This window comes from Lepidochelys kempii, chromosome 2 (assembly GCF_965140265.1).
Source record: "Lepidochelys kempii isolate rLepKem1 chromosome 2, rLepKem1.hap2, whole genome shotgun sequence".
Lineage (NCBI taxonomy): Eukaryota > Metazoa > Chordata > Testudines > Cheloniidae > Lepidochelys > Lepidochelys kempii.
In genome coordinates this window covers 218,135,763-218,149,562 of record NC_133257.1, presented here as the reverse complement: position 1 = coordinate 218,149,562, position 13,800 = coordinate 218,135,763, and the positions used below count along the sequence as shown (strand labels likewise).

General features: G+C 37.5%; 1 protein-coding gene across 7 annotated transcripts in view; it reads left to right on the top strand.

The window, feature by feature from the left end:
- Positions 1 to 13,800, top strand: part of PHF14 (PHD finger protein 14) — a 302,241-nt gene that overhangs the window by 120,976 nt on the left and 167,465 nt on the right. The window lies entirely within an intron of this gene.

Here is a 13,800-nt window from a genome sequence, read left to right as displayed (position 1 = left end):
ATTTGTCATCCTGCTTGGCAGTTTCAATGAATAGCCATAAAGAATAAATGATTTTTACCCCCTAGCAGTGGTTTATCTAAGATAATAAAGAAGAAGATTACACCTTTTCTACTTCTTGTCTTGAGGGGAGACAGAGGTCTTCGTTGTCAGGGGCTGTCACTTGGGTTTATTTTATACACTTGGGTATATTTTATTTTTTTTAAAGTGAGAAATAGTCAAAGTTGCATTGTACAGATAATGTTAACTTGATTCTTCACAGTACTTGGTAAAAGAAGAAGTAGCGATACTTTGGTACTTGAGATAAGTTCTAAAGGATACTTTGCAAAAGTAATCAATTTGATATTACCCGTTATATTATTAAAAGGTAATTAATTGATTAATTTTGCACGTGTGAGTGTGTGTGTGTGTGTGTATGTTTATAAAAATGTGATTTTCACAGTTAGTGTAATGGATTCCTCTAACAGCCATGGCAGCGGGGATAAAAACAATAGTTTAAAAATTTTTGGTATGTCTCAAAAACACTATGTAATGTCATTATATATTTATCATTTATCATTTGAACCTTTATGTGTTCCATTTTGCACAATTTTATATATGCTTTAATGTGCTTTAGAGTGTGCTGTCTAACAATATACTTTGCAGTGCTTCTGCTCTCAAAACCCCCCCCACCAAAAACAAACGAACAAAAAAGCAACCATTATTGGATGCTTTTAATAAACAGAAATTTTGTTTTTTTTACTGGCAAAGCAAAAAGCCTGTAGATCATTCCCTTGAAAGCGGAGCTACTATTAATCGTGACTGTATTCTCTTATCATTTCCCACCGTACGCCGATCCTTCAAGATTTGTTTTCCTACATGTTTCTAATTAAAGGCTTTTATTGGATTTTTCATTATAATACAATACTGCATAACAAGATTAATAGAGAACTTGAAAAAATATCCATAAATACAATCAAAGGTATAATTTTTTCTAGAATACAGTCCTTTGGTCTCTCACCTGTCAGGTTTGGGGCTGTGTGGCATCTGCGACCCTTAGGTTGTATATGAACTATGGTTCATCTGCAAAAAGATATACCCAAAATAACTACCGCTGCCTCTTCCCCCCTCACCCCATCTCAGACTAGCCATATCCATTGTTTATTACATGGCGTTACTAGATTTTCTTAAAGCAATCTGCTTTGGAGTCTCATTATGCTTTGCTTATGTTGTCCAGCTAACCTTTGATGTGGTTAAGCTATGAATTCTTACGATTGCTAGAAGTTTTTATCCACATCAGAATCTTCACATTGGGATTGTTTTTTGACCTGCAGAACCTGTTGTCAAAATTTTGAGCTCCAATCCAAGGAATGCTTTCCTTTCCTGTTCCAGCAGTTAGGAAGAACTTTAAGAATCATTCAGGACATAGGGGCTAATTCAGTTCAGCCTGTAGGAATGACAAGGCCAGGAAGAGAGGGCACATGAATAAAGCAAAGAACCTCTTTGCATAGGAAGAAAATAAAAGTTTCTTCAGCTTGAAGGAAAGTTCCATTTCTGACTGATAGGCTCTTGAAATCATCTTAATGAAATTAAATCATCTTATTTTTTTTAAAATGTCACCCTAGTTTTGAAAGCTTTAAAGTGATAAGGCTTAAAGAATCAAGCAATGAAAGGACATAGGAGTAGTGGCTCCTATTCTCAGGGAGGAGTCTGAATCAGATTTTTCATTCCCCTCTCCACACTCCCTCAGGTGACTATTATAGTTGTAAATCCTGAACACCATCATGAAAAAATGGATTATCTGAGGGAAAAGATGGATTTGTGGCAAAGGCACAAAACTAAAATCGGGAGATATGTTTTTTGTTTCAAGCTGTGACAGATGCTTTGCTGAATCATTTAATCTTACTATTCCTCAGTTTCCTCATCTAAAAAATGTGGCTAAGCCTCATGAGGGTGAGGCTAAGTTTAATTAATGTTTGCAATGCATTTTGAGATCCTTGGTTGTGTGTTAAAGTGCCCTCGGGAACCAGCAGGATCTACACAGACCAGTTAATGCACAACTCATTAGTACTCTTTAGAAATCATATCTTCGTAGTGTGTATTGCCACACCATGTGTAGAATCTAAGAAACTTTGTCATTGTTGACCTTGAATGTTACTATTATGTAAGTTTAAGAGTCTGTGATGCATTCAGTATCTCACACCACATGGCCAATTTCATCATTCTGTAATCTCTTAGTTTTAAGACTTAATTGTTTCCCTTTTCCGTGCCTTTGGAGATGGTGGTAATTCAGTAGTTATTCCTCCTACTCTGATTTTGCTAATCTTCAACTTTATCTCAGAGCCCTTTCAGTACAGATTGTAATTTCTGATGCATGTTGACTCAATTCTTGGCCTCAGTGATTTGATCTTTAACTTCTGTCCTGTTGGATAAACCTTGAAGAAAATCTTGTGAAGTGGAGACAGTGTCTTAAACTGAATCTGTGAAACTGTTGTGGCAAACAAATACAAACTGTGTATTTCCTCCTTTGTAAATTTTTAAAGTTGATTCACCAGATGCCTTACCCATCTTGTGATGGTTTGTTGATGTTATCATGTGAATAATGCTTTCTGTGGACATGAAGCTGCTGTACATCTTAAAAAAAGAATTGTCCTTGGAACAAGGAGAATCAACTCCTAGCGTCCATCTTTTCTTTTTTTATTCATGTTAAACTATTTTAACACTCCTTTTGAAGACTGATCATGCATGAGGGAGAAAAAATATCTGGTCATGATAATTGGTTTATTACATTTAATATTTATTTAGATGTTGAAGTGGAGCTGCTTCCCACTTAATTAGATATAATTGTGAAACTATTGGCAAAGCATAAATAATGTACTTCATGACCTTCATACCTCTACCTTTTCCACCTTTTTTACCTCCCTACAGATTTTTTTTTTCAATTCATTAAGCTCAGTTTGAAAAATGATTGAAAATCTCCCTTACCATGTGTGTAGCACGGAGCCTAGGACCTTTATGTAGTAATTAAAACAACATGTCAGGCAGGGGCTGGCTTTTTGTTGTGTCTTTGTACAGTGCCTAGCACAATGATGGCTTGATCCCTGATTGGGCCCCCCAAGCATTGCAATATAAGTGGTGGTGATGTTGAATTAGCTGTTGCTAAGGGCAAGAGGACAGTATATGCAACATAAAGAAGGTAATATACAGCACTTGTTAATTATCAACTTAAAAAAAACCTTATTAACTGTGTGAAATAACTAATGTGCATTTGTAGGAAGGTAAAAATACAGGAATTACTATACCTGATTAGACCACTGATATCTGGAGCAGAAACCTGTCCCTGAGAGTGACCAGTAACCAAGGCCCTACATTTTTGTTTTTATTTTGTTTAAAATTTCCCAAGAAATATACAAACTTAAAAAAGGTGAAAATCAGTGTAAGAAAATTAACTTCACAGTTTTCTGGGTAAATATCAGGGTTAATATATGGAATACAAAAGAAAAGGAACAAATAGAGAAAAATAAGACTTTTTCTGGATCCTGGTCCCTGCTTCAGAAGGAGAGATGACAGCTTGGTAACGTGGGCGGCCAAGGTAACTGAGCTGCCATCTCTCCTCTGGAGTAGGCCCACAAGAGGTGGAGGAGGCAGTTAGAAGAAATGACATGCTTGCCTCCTTCATTTCTTCCATTTCCAGGTCCACTTTGGGCCCATTCTGAAAGGAGAGATGGTGGTTAAGTTACCTGGGCTGCTCAGGTTATTGAGCTGGGTGGCATCTCTCCTTCTAGAGCAGAGAGCTGGGTCCGGGGAGTTCTGGCACTCTTTTTGTTTTTTTAAGGACTAAAGCACTGATGTACGCATGCACATCTGTATGTATCTTCCAATACACTGTCTTATATTAACAGACAGCCTTGTATTTACACTTAGATTAATTTATTAACATAAACACATCTACCTAATGTAAAGTATTTGATTTTTGTTAACATAATCCATATTTTCATATATTTGAGCGGTCTGAAATTCAGGTCAAAGGGAGTAAAAAACTGAATAATAGCTTTTGTAAAAGCCAGAAATTTTACAGTAAAAATGGGCAAAAAGCAACACAGGAGGGTCTTACCAGTAAAACATGCTTCACCCCATAGTAAAAAAAAGGGTATTACTTTCCCATAATAGATGTTTCATCCTGCCAGGGGTAGGCAACCTATGGCATGCATGCCAAAGGTGGCACACGAGCTGATTTTCAGTGGCACTCACACTGCCCGGGTCCTGGCCACCGGTCCAGGAGGCTCTGCATTTTAATTTAATTTTAAATGAAGCTTCTTAAACATTTTTAAAACATTATTTACTTTGCATACAACAATAGTTTAGTTTAGTTATATATTATAGACTTAGAGACCTTCTAAAAACATTAAAATGTATTACTGGCACACAAAGCCTTTTAAATTAGAGTGAATAAATGAAGACTCGGCACACCACTTCCGAAAGGTTGCCGACCCCTGGCTTATGCCCTGATGCATGAGGGTTATGTTATAATTTTTTTTTTAATTATGCAACCTATCTAATGTAATTGTGAATGTTTGCTTATCTACATCTTCTCCTTTTTCTAATCTTTCTAAGCTCCTACACTCAGTGATGCTTTGTACCAGTGAGGTCTGTAGGTTAATTATTGACATTGTTTAGGAGAAAAGGTTTTCCTTTTATCCATTTTAAGTGCTACCTTTCAGTTTCAGATTCCCTTTGTTCTTGCATTATGTGGGAAGGTAAATAGGGACATTTTGTATGTTTCCTCTTATTCATCATCTCTCTAAATTGAACCATCCCATTCTTTTCAGTTTCTCCTTGGAGAGAAATCCTTGCAAGCCTTTAACCATTTTCATCCTTATAACTGGACTGAGACTATCTGAGCTCCCTAAAGCAGAAGTTAAACTGTGAATGAGGTGCTCTGTTGGCCATATTCTGGATTAGCATGTACAAAATATAGATTTGCAATCCATTACTGGACTGGTGGGAATTGTAAGCAATGAACTCATCTTAGAGCAGTGGTGCCCAAACCTTTCCTGTCACAGCACCCCTTACCAGTAATGGAATCTGTCTGCACCCCTGCTCCTTTACTGCACAGTTGGCTCAGTAGAGGAGCTTGGGTTGAAGGCAGAGCTGGGGACAGAACTGGGGATGGGAGTGGAGCGGAGCTGTGTCTGGGGCCGGGCTGGGGGTGGAGTGGCGCTGTGGCTGGGGGCAGAGCTGGGCTGGGGGCAGAGTGTTATGGAGTGGAGCTGTGGCTGAGGCTGGGCTGGGGATGGAGTGGAGCTGTGGCTGAGGCTGGGCTGGGGATGGAGTGGCGCTGCAGCTGGGGCTGGAGCTGGGCTGGTGGCAGAGCAGGCGGCGGAATGGAGCTGTGGCTAGGGGTGGAGCGGGGCTGGGTGGAGCTCCCTCCCTCTGCCTCCTGTGGGGACTGGCCCAGGCCCTGCTGCACTCCCCCCGAACATTTCTCCACTCCACTCCGCTCCCAGCCCAGCTCTGCCCTGATTCCATCTAGCCCTCTAGTCCTGCACGGGGGTGGGGGGAGGGGGGGAGGGGGTGTGTGCCCCCCACAGTTTCGGGATCAGTGGCTTAGAGTAGTGGGTGTAAAGGTGGGAGGTAGAGAACATTTAATATCAACTCCTTTTTTCAGTTAGGAAATTTACTTAGTTGTTCAGAATGTATTCCAATCTAGTCTTATGTCAGAGCAATGAAGGTCAGGGTGATGATGCTTGGGGTGGGAGCAGAAATGTGCCAATACTTACAACTCCATTTGTAAGGGACACTAAGGACTTCCTTTCCACCTGGAATTGGGAATTATGAGAAGGAAGTGGGGAGATGGAAGCAGTAAGTGTTAAAGCGGCTGTTTTTTAAATCAGGATCATATTTTTCCCTCTTAGAGTGTGCTGTATTGGTTGCCCATTTGGTTGCTGCCTTCTATTCATTTAAAATGTTTGGATTTTTATTTGATAGTGCCTTTTAAAATATTTTGTGTAGACACTTGATCAGATGTAAAGAATTAGCCTGTTCATAACCTCGATTCACATTCTCTATTTTCAAAAATTTTTGTAGGATATTTGAATAAAGAAAATCACATGATTAAGTAGAAATGATGAGTTAGGGAGTAAATTCTGCCATTCAGGTTTTTACTGTGCAGAGGGTACAGCTTATTAAGATTTAAAATAAGATTAAAATTGACACTGCTGTGTGGAATATTTTTACCTACTAGTGTTACAAGCAATAACTAATATTACTGTAACTAAAACCAAAGAGTTTTTCCTCCATTTTTGTCAGTTTACATTGTACATTTTGACAGTTGTTTCACTGTTCCCCTTGCATAATCAGACATTTTGGCTGGCTGTCAACATGAGTCTACCACACAGGAGTGGGGATAGAAAAATACAGGAACATTTGATGATAAAACTACAGAAGATGCTGGGGACCCAGGGACAGATGTAGTGCTTGAAACTACTTGTGAGTCATCTTGAAGCTTAGTCCTGCAAATGCATATATGAGTAACCACTGAGCTCAACAGAACTTCTCAGTATCCTGATTCAGGAAGAGCACTTAAGCATATGCTTAACAGCCTTCTTGAATAAGGATAATTTAAGCACATATTTCAGTTCTTTCCTGAATCAGGGCCAGAATAAGTAAAGGAGTGTAAGTGTTCAGCAGATCAGCCCTCAACTTGCAAACTGCTATGGAAAGGACTATATGTGAACAAAGAAATTAACTTATTGCTGATGTTTCCACAATTCAAATAATTTTAAAATTTTCTAGACTTCAAATGAGTAACCCTTTAAATTAACACTGTTTAGAATTTTACAAAGTTGATTCACTTTATAAAGCTGGGAAATGGAAAATATAATCTCCACAAATCACATGTGATCTCTCATTTGGTTGCCCCTAATGCTAATCTTCATTAGAAAAAACAATAATCTAAACTAAAGTTTATATATTACTGAACAATTTAAATGGAAAAAGTATGAGAATTGATGATGTATTTCCCCTTTCCGTATTTAGTGATCAGCTTGTTCTTGTAACACGTGCACGTCTCAGAATTTTTGCCCAGGGAACTTCCATAAGAAATGTTAGAAAGATTTACTATATAAGGTATATAATTCTGTATATTTTGTTTATAGAAATCTGTATGAAGACATATGACTAGTGCTTTACAACAGTCTTCTTATATAAATTAAATGGGCTGGATCCTAATTATCTAGCTTAATTTCATATGCTCTTGTTATTGAGATCATTTCTTAATGAGATGTCACCCAATTTGAAAAAACAACAACCAGCTTTAAATGTCAAGTTGCTTTGCTCTCTTCAATGAAAAAGAGCAAATAAAATGATGTTCAATTTTTTTTTCTGAGCCAATTGGTCTGTCTCACTAATCTAGGTTATTGTCAGACTGTAGACAGTCTGTTCAGTAAAATAATTACATTAAAATCTGGCCTGACTTTACTGGGGAATAAATTTCCTTAAATATAATCTATTTCCATAATCTGAATAGCAGTAAAGTATATTAGTGAATTAAGGTAAATATAATAATCACTTTTCCTTTAGAATCTCACAAAATATTATTTGCCTACCATATGTGATAATTATCTGGAAGTGTAAAGGTTGGAAGGAAAAAAAGCTTTGTTTACTTAAAGTAATACCATCTGCATTCACATCTTCTAAAGCAGTGACTTTACGTGACGGGACTCAGAACTTTTGGAGACTTCTAGAGAAAATCCACATGTAGGAAGTGGCTTCCTTGTCAGTCAGTATACCTCTTAATGTTGTTCAGGGATACTGTGCTGCTGGACATACTGTCCTGCAATGAACTTTCTGTGTGCAGACCCTTGCATCCACATAAAGCTCAATGCAGGTTGAGAACTTTAATCATGAACATATTTTCCAGCCAACCACTGTTTTGACTCACTTGACTGGAAAGAAAACATCCATCCAGTATTATAGTGGAGGGAAAAGTATTGAGTAATGTCATTTTGAGAAGTGACTCATTTGTTCCATGATTTAAACAAAAGTGACTGATCTTTTACCATCAAAATTATATTGCACTAACTACACAATTGTATACAAATTGTGTGATTCCGTTGCATAAAATCCCAATGAAAAGGTTGTATAATTTTTTATAAAGTGAATTATTTTTATTTGTTCGAGTGTTGCTGTGTGTGTTGTTCGGATCATACAGGAGAAAAGGTCCTAACTTTTAGAGGTTTTCACTCTAAGTAAATCAATTAAAAAAAGGACACACACAAAGCACTAAGATTATAAGTGGTATTCATCACAGGAAGCTTTTGTGTGTATTGTTTTTAGTTTACAAATAAATACCATTTCTTAGGGTGAATTAATATTGTTCATTTCTGTTCAGAGTATGGAGGAAAGATGGTAGAGGAGAGAAGAATGGTTTTCTATTCGGGTTTACTAAGATAAACATGATTGTTATCTTGACTCTAATTGTATTTAACGGAAGCATTTCTACTCAAATTCTTTCCACTTACCCATTGTGTGATTTAATTGTGAGATGTCATAGATATTATTTCTGAATAGATGATGATGAGAGAAGGGACCACTAAAATATGCTTCAGTGTTTCATGAAGTATTATAACAAATAATTATAAAACATTCTAATCTGTATTTGTCAATTCTATGTGATAAAACAAAAAATCTGGCCTTCTCAAATTATTCAGAGTAATTGGTCATTTAATTTACACTTGACTTTTTAAAATGAGCATCTTAAAGTCCTTTAGTAATAGCTCTTCCTATTTTTTTGGACATTCTGCTTAATACTTAGATATCCAACATTTAACAGGACAACTCAGAGCAGCAATATTTTAAAACCATAGAAAGAACTTCATAAAATAAAATGTTCTTATCCACCACTGAATGTGAAGTTACGTAAATGATCCTACAATATGTTATTAATAAAAAGGTAATTATAGAATCATAGAAATGTAGGACTGGAAGGGACCTTGATAGATCATCTAGACAAGTCCCCTGTAGTGAGGCAGGGCTAAGTATTATCTAGAGACAATCTCTGACGTGTTTGTCAAACCTGTTCTTAAAAATCTCCAAGTCACGAGATTCCACGCCTCCCTTGGTAATTTGTTCCAGTGCTTAACTACTCTTATAGTTAGTGAGTTTTTCCTAATGTCTAACCTAAATCTTCCTTGCTGCAATTTAAGTCTATTACTTCTTGTCCTATTCTCAGTGGAGAAAGAGAACAATTTATCACTCTCCTATTTATAACAATCTTTTACTTACTTGAACACTTTTATCATGTCACCCTTCAGTCTTCTTTCCTCAAGACTAAACAAACCCAATTTTTTCAATCTTTCCTCAAAGGCTATGTTTTCTAGACCTTTATTTTTGTCACTCCAGTTTGTCCACATCTTTCCCAAAGCGTGGTGCCCAGAAGTGGGCACAGTACTCCAGTTGTGGCCTTATTAGTGCAGAGTAGCATGGAAGAATTATGTCTTGTGTCTTGCTTACAACACCTCTGCTGATACATCCCAGAATTATGTTTGCTTTTTTTGCAACTGTTACATTGGTCACTCATATTTCATTTGTGATTCTCAATCAGTTCCTTCCTGTTTGTCACATTCAAATCTTGAACAGCCTCTCCCCTAGTTGCTTTCTCTAGCTTCTGTAATAAAAAGTTGTCTCCGTGCGTTCCAAAAATTTGTTGGATAATCTGTACTCTGCTGTATTATTTTCCCAACAGATATCTGGGTATTTGAAGTCCCCCATCACCACCAAGTCCTGTACTTTGGATAATTTTTGTTAGTTATTCAAAAAAAAGCCTCATCCACCTATTCTTCCTTGTTAGGTGGTCTGTCATAGACCCAAGACATCATCCTTGTTTTTCACCCTTTTTATCCTTACCCAGAGACTTTCAGCAGGTCTGTCTGCCTGATATGTCAGCCAGTCCAGTAGCTGAGTGAGCCTGTGCTGCTTTCAAGATACCAGACTTTGGTTTGGCCTGAGCTTTTGCTACACTAGGCTGATGGAGAGGGCATATTAAGATGAAAGAGATATGCCTCTTTTGCAGTGCTTTATGGTAGCGGACTGTATTAAAAGGGGATAAAATGGTTATCTTTAAGATGTCAAGATGGGCACAAGCATTAGGAAATCTAAGTGTGCAAAAAAAAAAAGAACAAAGAAGTCGGTAAGGTAGTGTAATTTGTAAACAAATTTAAGTGTATAGAATACATTAAAAGAAAAATCATTAATATGCTGTGGCAAACTGCCATAAATAGGCTATTCACTTACCAGTTTCTGAAAACCACTTTTCTCTTCCAGTTTTAATTTTCCTCTTTCTGCCTCTGTTTTTCGACAACTGGAATTTTTTGAGAGGATTCCTTGTTTCAAAAATTCCTGGTAGTCTTCAATAAGAAGTAAAAACCTGTTTTCTGAGAATTCCCACCTCCTTTATATACAAATATTTGTTACCATCTTGATTGCTATAAATATCTAAATCTGAGAGTTTAAAGTGTTAATCCGATAAATTAATAAAGTCCCATATGGACATTGCTGAAAAGTTGACTTATACTGTTCACGCAACGAACTCCAAAATATGTCACTAGAGTTTCAAAAATGACAAATCCAAGGTATTAGAATCCTGTGGTATAGTTTCACCAAAGAAAAAGAGACTAAAAATTATCTAACAAACTTCTGGCAAACAAAAACATTTTGTAATTAACTCTTTAAATTGAATTTCTATGATAGATATGTTGTATGTTTACTGTTGTATTAGAAACAGTAACACATGTAATGCACTAAATACACTGGTTATAAACAAATTTACACACAGATAGTACTGCTCTGTAATGGCATAGTGACAGAAGTATTGCAAAATTCACTTCTACATAAAGCCAGAATTCTCAAGAGAATGACAACCAAACAAATCCTGGGGGGCTGTAATTCTCTGTAATTATGCTTGTTTTTCTTTTTAATCATTTTTTGATTTACTGGCATTTCTTTTTGTTTGGCACTTCCCTTTTTATTACTGCCTATTTTCTAGAAAATGAAAGAATTATTTTGGAGAAATATATTGGGTATTTCTGAATGGTACATGGTTATATATGTTTTGATCAACTGCAAAGTGACAGACACTTTTATCTGTACTGAGCAAGTGTGCCACCTAGTGTCTGCATTGATGTTTTTGCCTTCACTCAAAATATTTTCATTCCTGTGTGATACCATATGTAGAATACCTATTTTCCATTTTTAAACACAATTAAATCAAAGATAATTTTTCTCTTAACTAGGGCTTTTAAGTTGGTCTCATGATTACAACTATTTCATAGTGACAATATGCAATTACAGAATTGAACACATATTAAGGAATCTCTGAAATTATGAGTGAAGAATTGCCATATTAGTGCTAGCATGTGAAGCAAAGCACGCCAGATTCAAGCTTAACGGGAAAAGGCATACCACTTATGTTCGCTACACAGTGTATTCTTGGTTGTATTTACTCTCATCTTCAGCCCTTTTTTGGAAACTGAGGTTATTCTTCTCCATGGCCTCCTTATAAAAACCCTCCAGTAAAAATGTTGCTAAAATTATTTGACCATGTAATGTAAACGATTCTTCTATATGAAAGTGAAATCTTGGACCAGCTTAAACAAATGATTAAACTCCCAGAGCAAAACCATACATCTGTAGTTTTGCAAACCAATACTGTTTGCACACAGGAATCCCAGCAACGATGTCTACAGAGTAGTACTGCCTGGATTTCCACTGCTAATCACCAGACAGAAAAGAATATATAGTTTGTGATGCCATCTCAATCGAATCAGCATACCTTCAAAGCACCAAAGAATCAAAAATTGAAAAATACATCAAGATGCAAAACCAGAACTCAAGGCCAGAGAAAGAGCCCAGGGCTCCAACCCCACGGCTTTGCCCCTGTCCCCTTCCAGCTCAGCATGATAGGGGCAGCCACAGAGCAGGGGGCAACCTTCTTCCCCCCAGCAGTGACAGCAGAGCCCCTTTACCTTTTGGGCACAAAATGTGTCATCAGACGTCCTCCCTTCCCCCTCTCGAGGGCAGGGATGGCAGCAGTAGGCCCATTATTTTAGACACCATAAATGACTGATTCTTGGTGTAGCTAGTCCTGGAACCCACAAGGGGAGAGGCAATTCTTCATGTAGTCCAAAGCGCAGAGCATAGGATCTGATCCAAGAGGTAAATATAGCTGAACTGCTCGATAATATCAACCATAATGTAATTAAATTTTACATCACCTCAGAAAGGGAAATACCAAAGAAATGCACCCCTGATGCATTTAACTTCAAAAAGGGGTACTACACAAAAATAAGGAAGCTAGTTAAATGGAAGTTAAAAGGAACAGTGTTAAAACAACTGTAAAATGCCTACAAGCTGCATGGAAACTCTTTAAAAACACTATAATACACGTTCAAACAAAATGTATATTCCAGATTAAAAAAACAAACAGTAAGAGGACCAAATAAATGCATCATGGCTAAATACCAAAGTAAAAGAGGCAGGTAGAAGCAAAAAGGCATCCTTAAAAAATTGGAAATCAAATCCTTATGAGGAAAACTCTGGCAAGTGAAGTATAAAAGTATAATTAAATAGTCCAAAGAAGACTTTAAAGTGCAACTAATGAAACAAAAACGAACAGTAAAATTGTTCTTAAGTACATCAGAAGCAGAAAACCTTCCAAACAATCAGTGGGGCCACTGAACAATCGAGGTGTTAAAGGAGCACTCAAAGAAAAGGCCACTGCGGTGAAGCTAAATTAAATCTTTGCTTCTGTCTTCACTGCAGAGGATATGAGGGCCCTTCCCATACCTGAGCCATTCTTTTTAGGTGACAGATCAGAGGAACTGTCCCAGCTTGAGATGTCAGTAGAGGAGGTTTTGTAACAAATTGATAGATTAAACAGTAATATGTCACCATACTAACTGTGGTATATAACCTATTGCTTTTAGTCAGCCTCTGTATTACCAGCTGACTGCAGATAGCTAATGTAACACCCATTTTTAAAAAAAGGCCCAAAGGCGATCCTGCCTAGTACAGGCTGGGAAGCCTAACTTCAGTATCAGGAAAATTGGTTGAAACTGTAGTAAAGAATGGGAGGACTTGTGGCACCTTAGAGACTAACCGATTTATTAGAGCATAAGCTTTCGTGAGCTACAGCTCACTTCCTCAGATGCATATCGTGGAAACTGCAGCAGGCTTTATATATACACAGAGAATATGAAACAATACCTATTCCCACCCCACTGTCCTGCTGGTAATAGCTTATCTAAAGTGATTTCCAGCACAAATCCAGGTTTTCTCACCCTCCACCCCCCCACACAAATTCACTCTCCTGCTGGTGATAGCCCATCCAAAGTGACAACTCTTTACACAATGTGCATGACAATCAAGCTGGGCTATTTCCTGCATAAATCCAGGTTCTCACATCCCCCCCACCCCCATACACACACAAACTCACTCTCCTGCTGGTAATAGCTCATCCAAACTGACCACTCTTCAAGTTAAAATCCAAGTTAAACCAGAACATCTGGGGGGGGGGGGGGGGTAGGAAAAAACAAGAGGAAACAGGCTACCTTGCATAATGACTTAGCCACTCCAAGTCTCTATTTAAGCCTAAATTAATAGTATCCAATTTGCAAATGAATTCCAATTCAGCAGTTTCTCGCTGGAGTCTGGATTTGAAGTTTTTGTGTCCAGTCCACACAAGAGATCCACTTCCTGGACACTACAGTGCTAATAAACAATGGTCACATAAACACCACCCTATACCGGAAACCTACTGACCGCTAT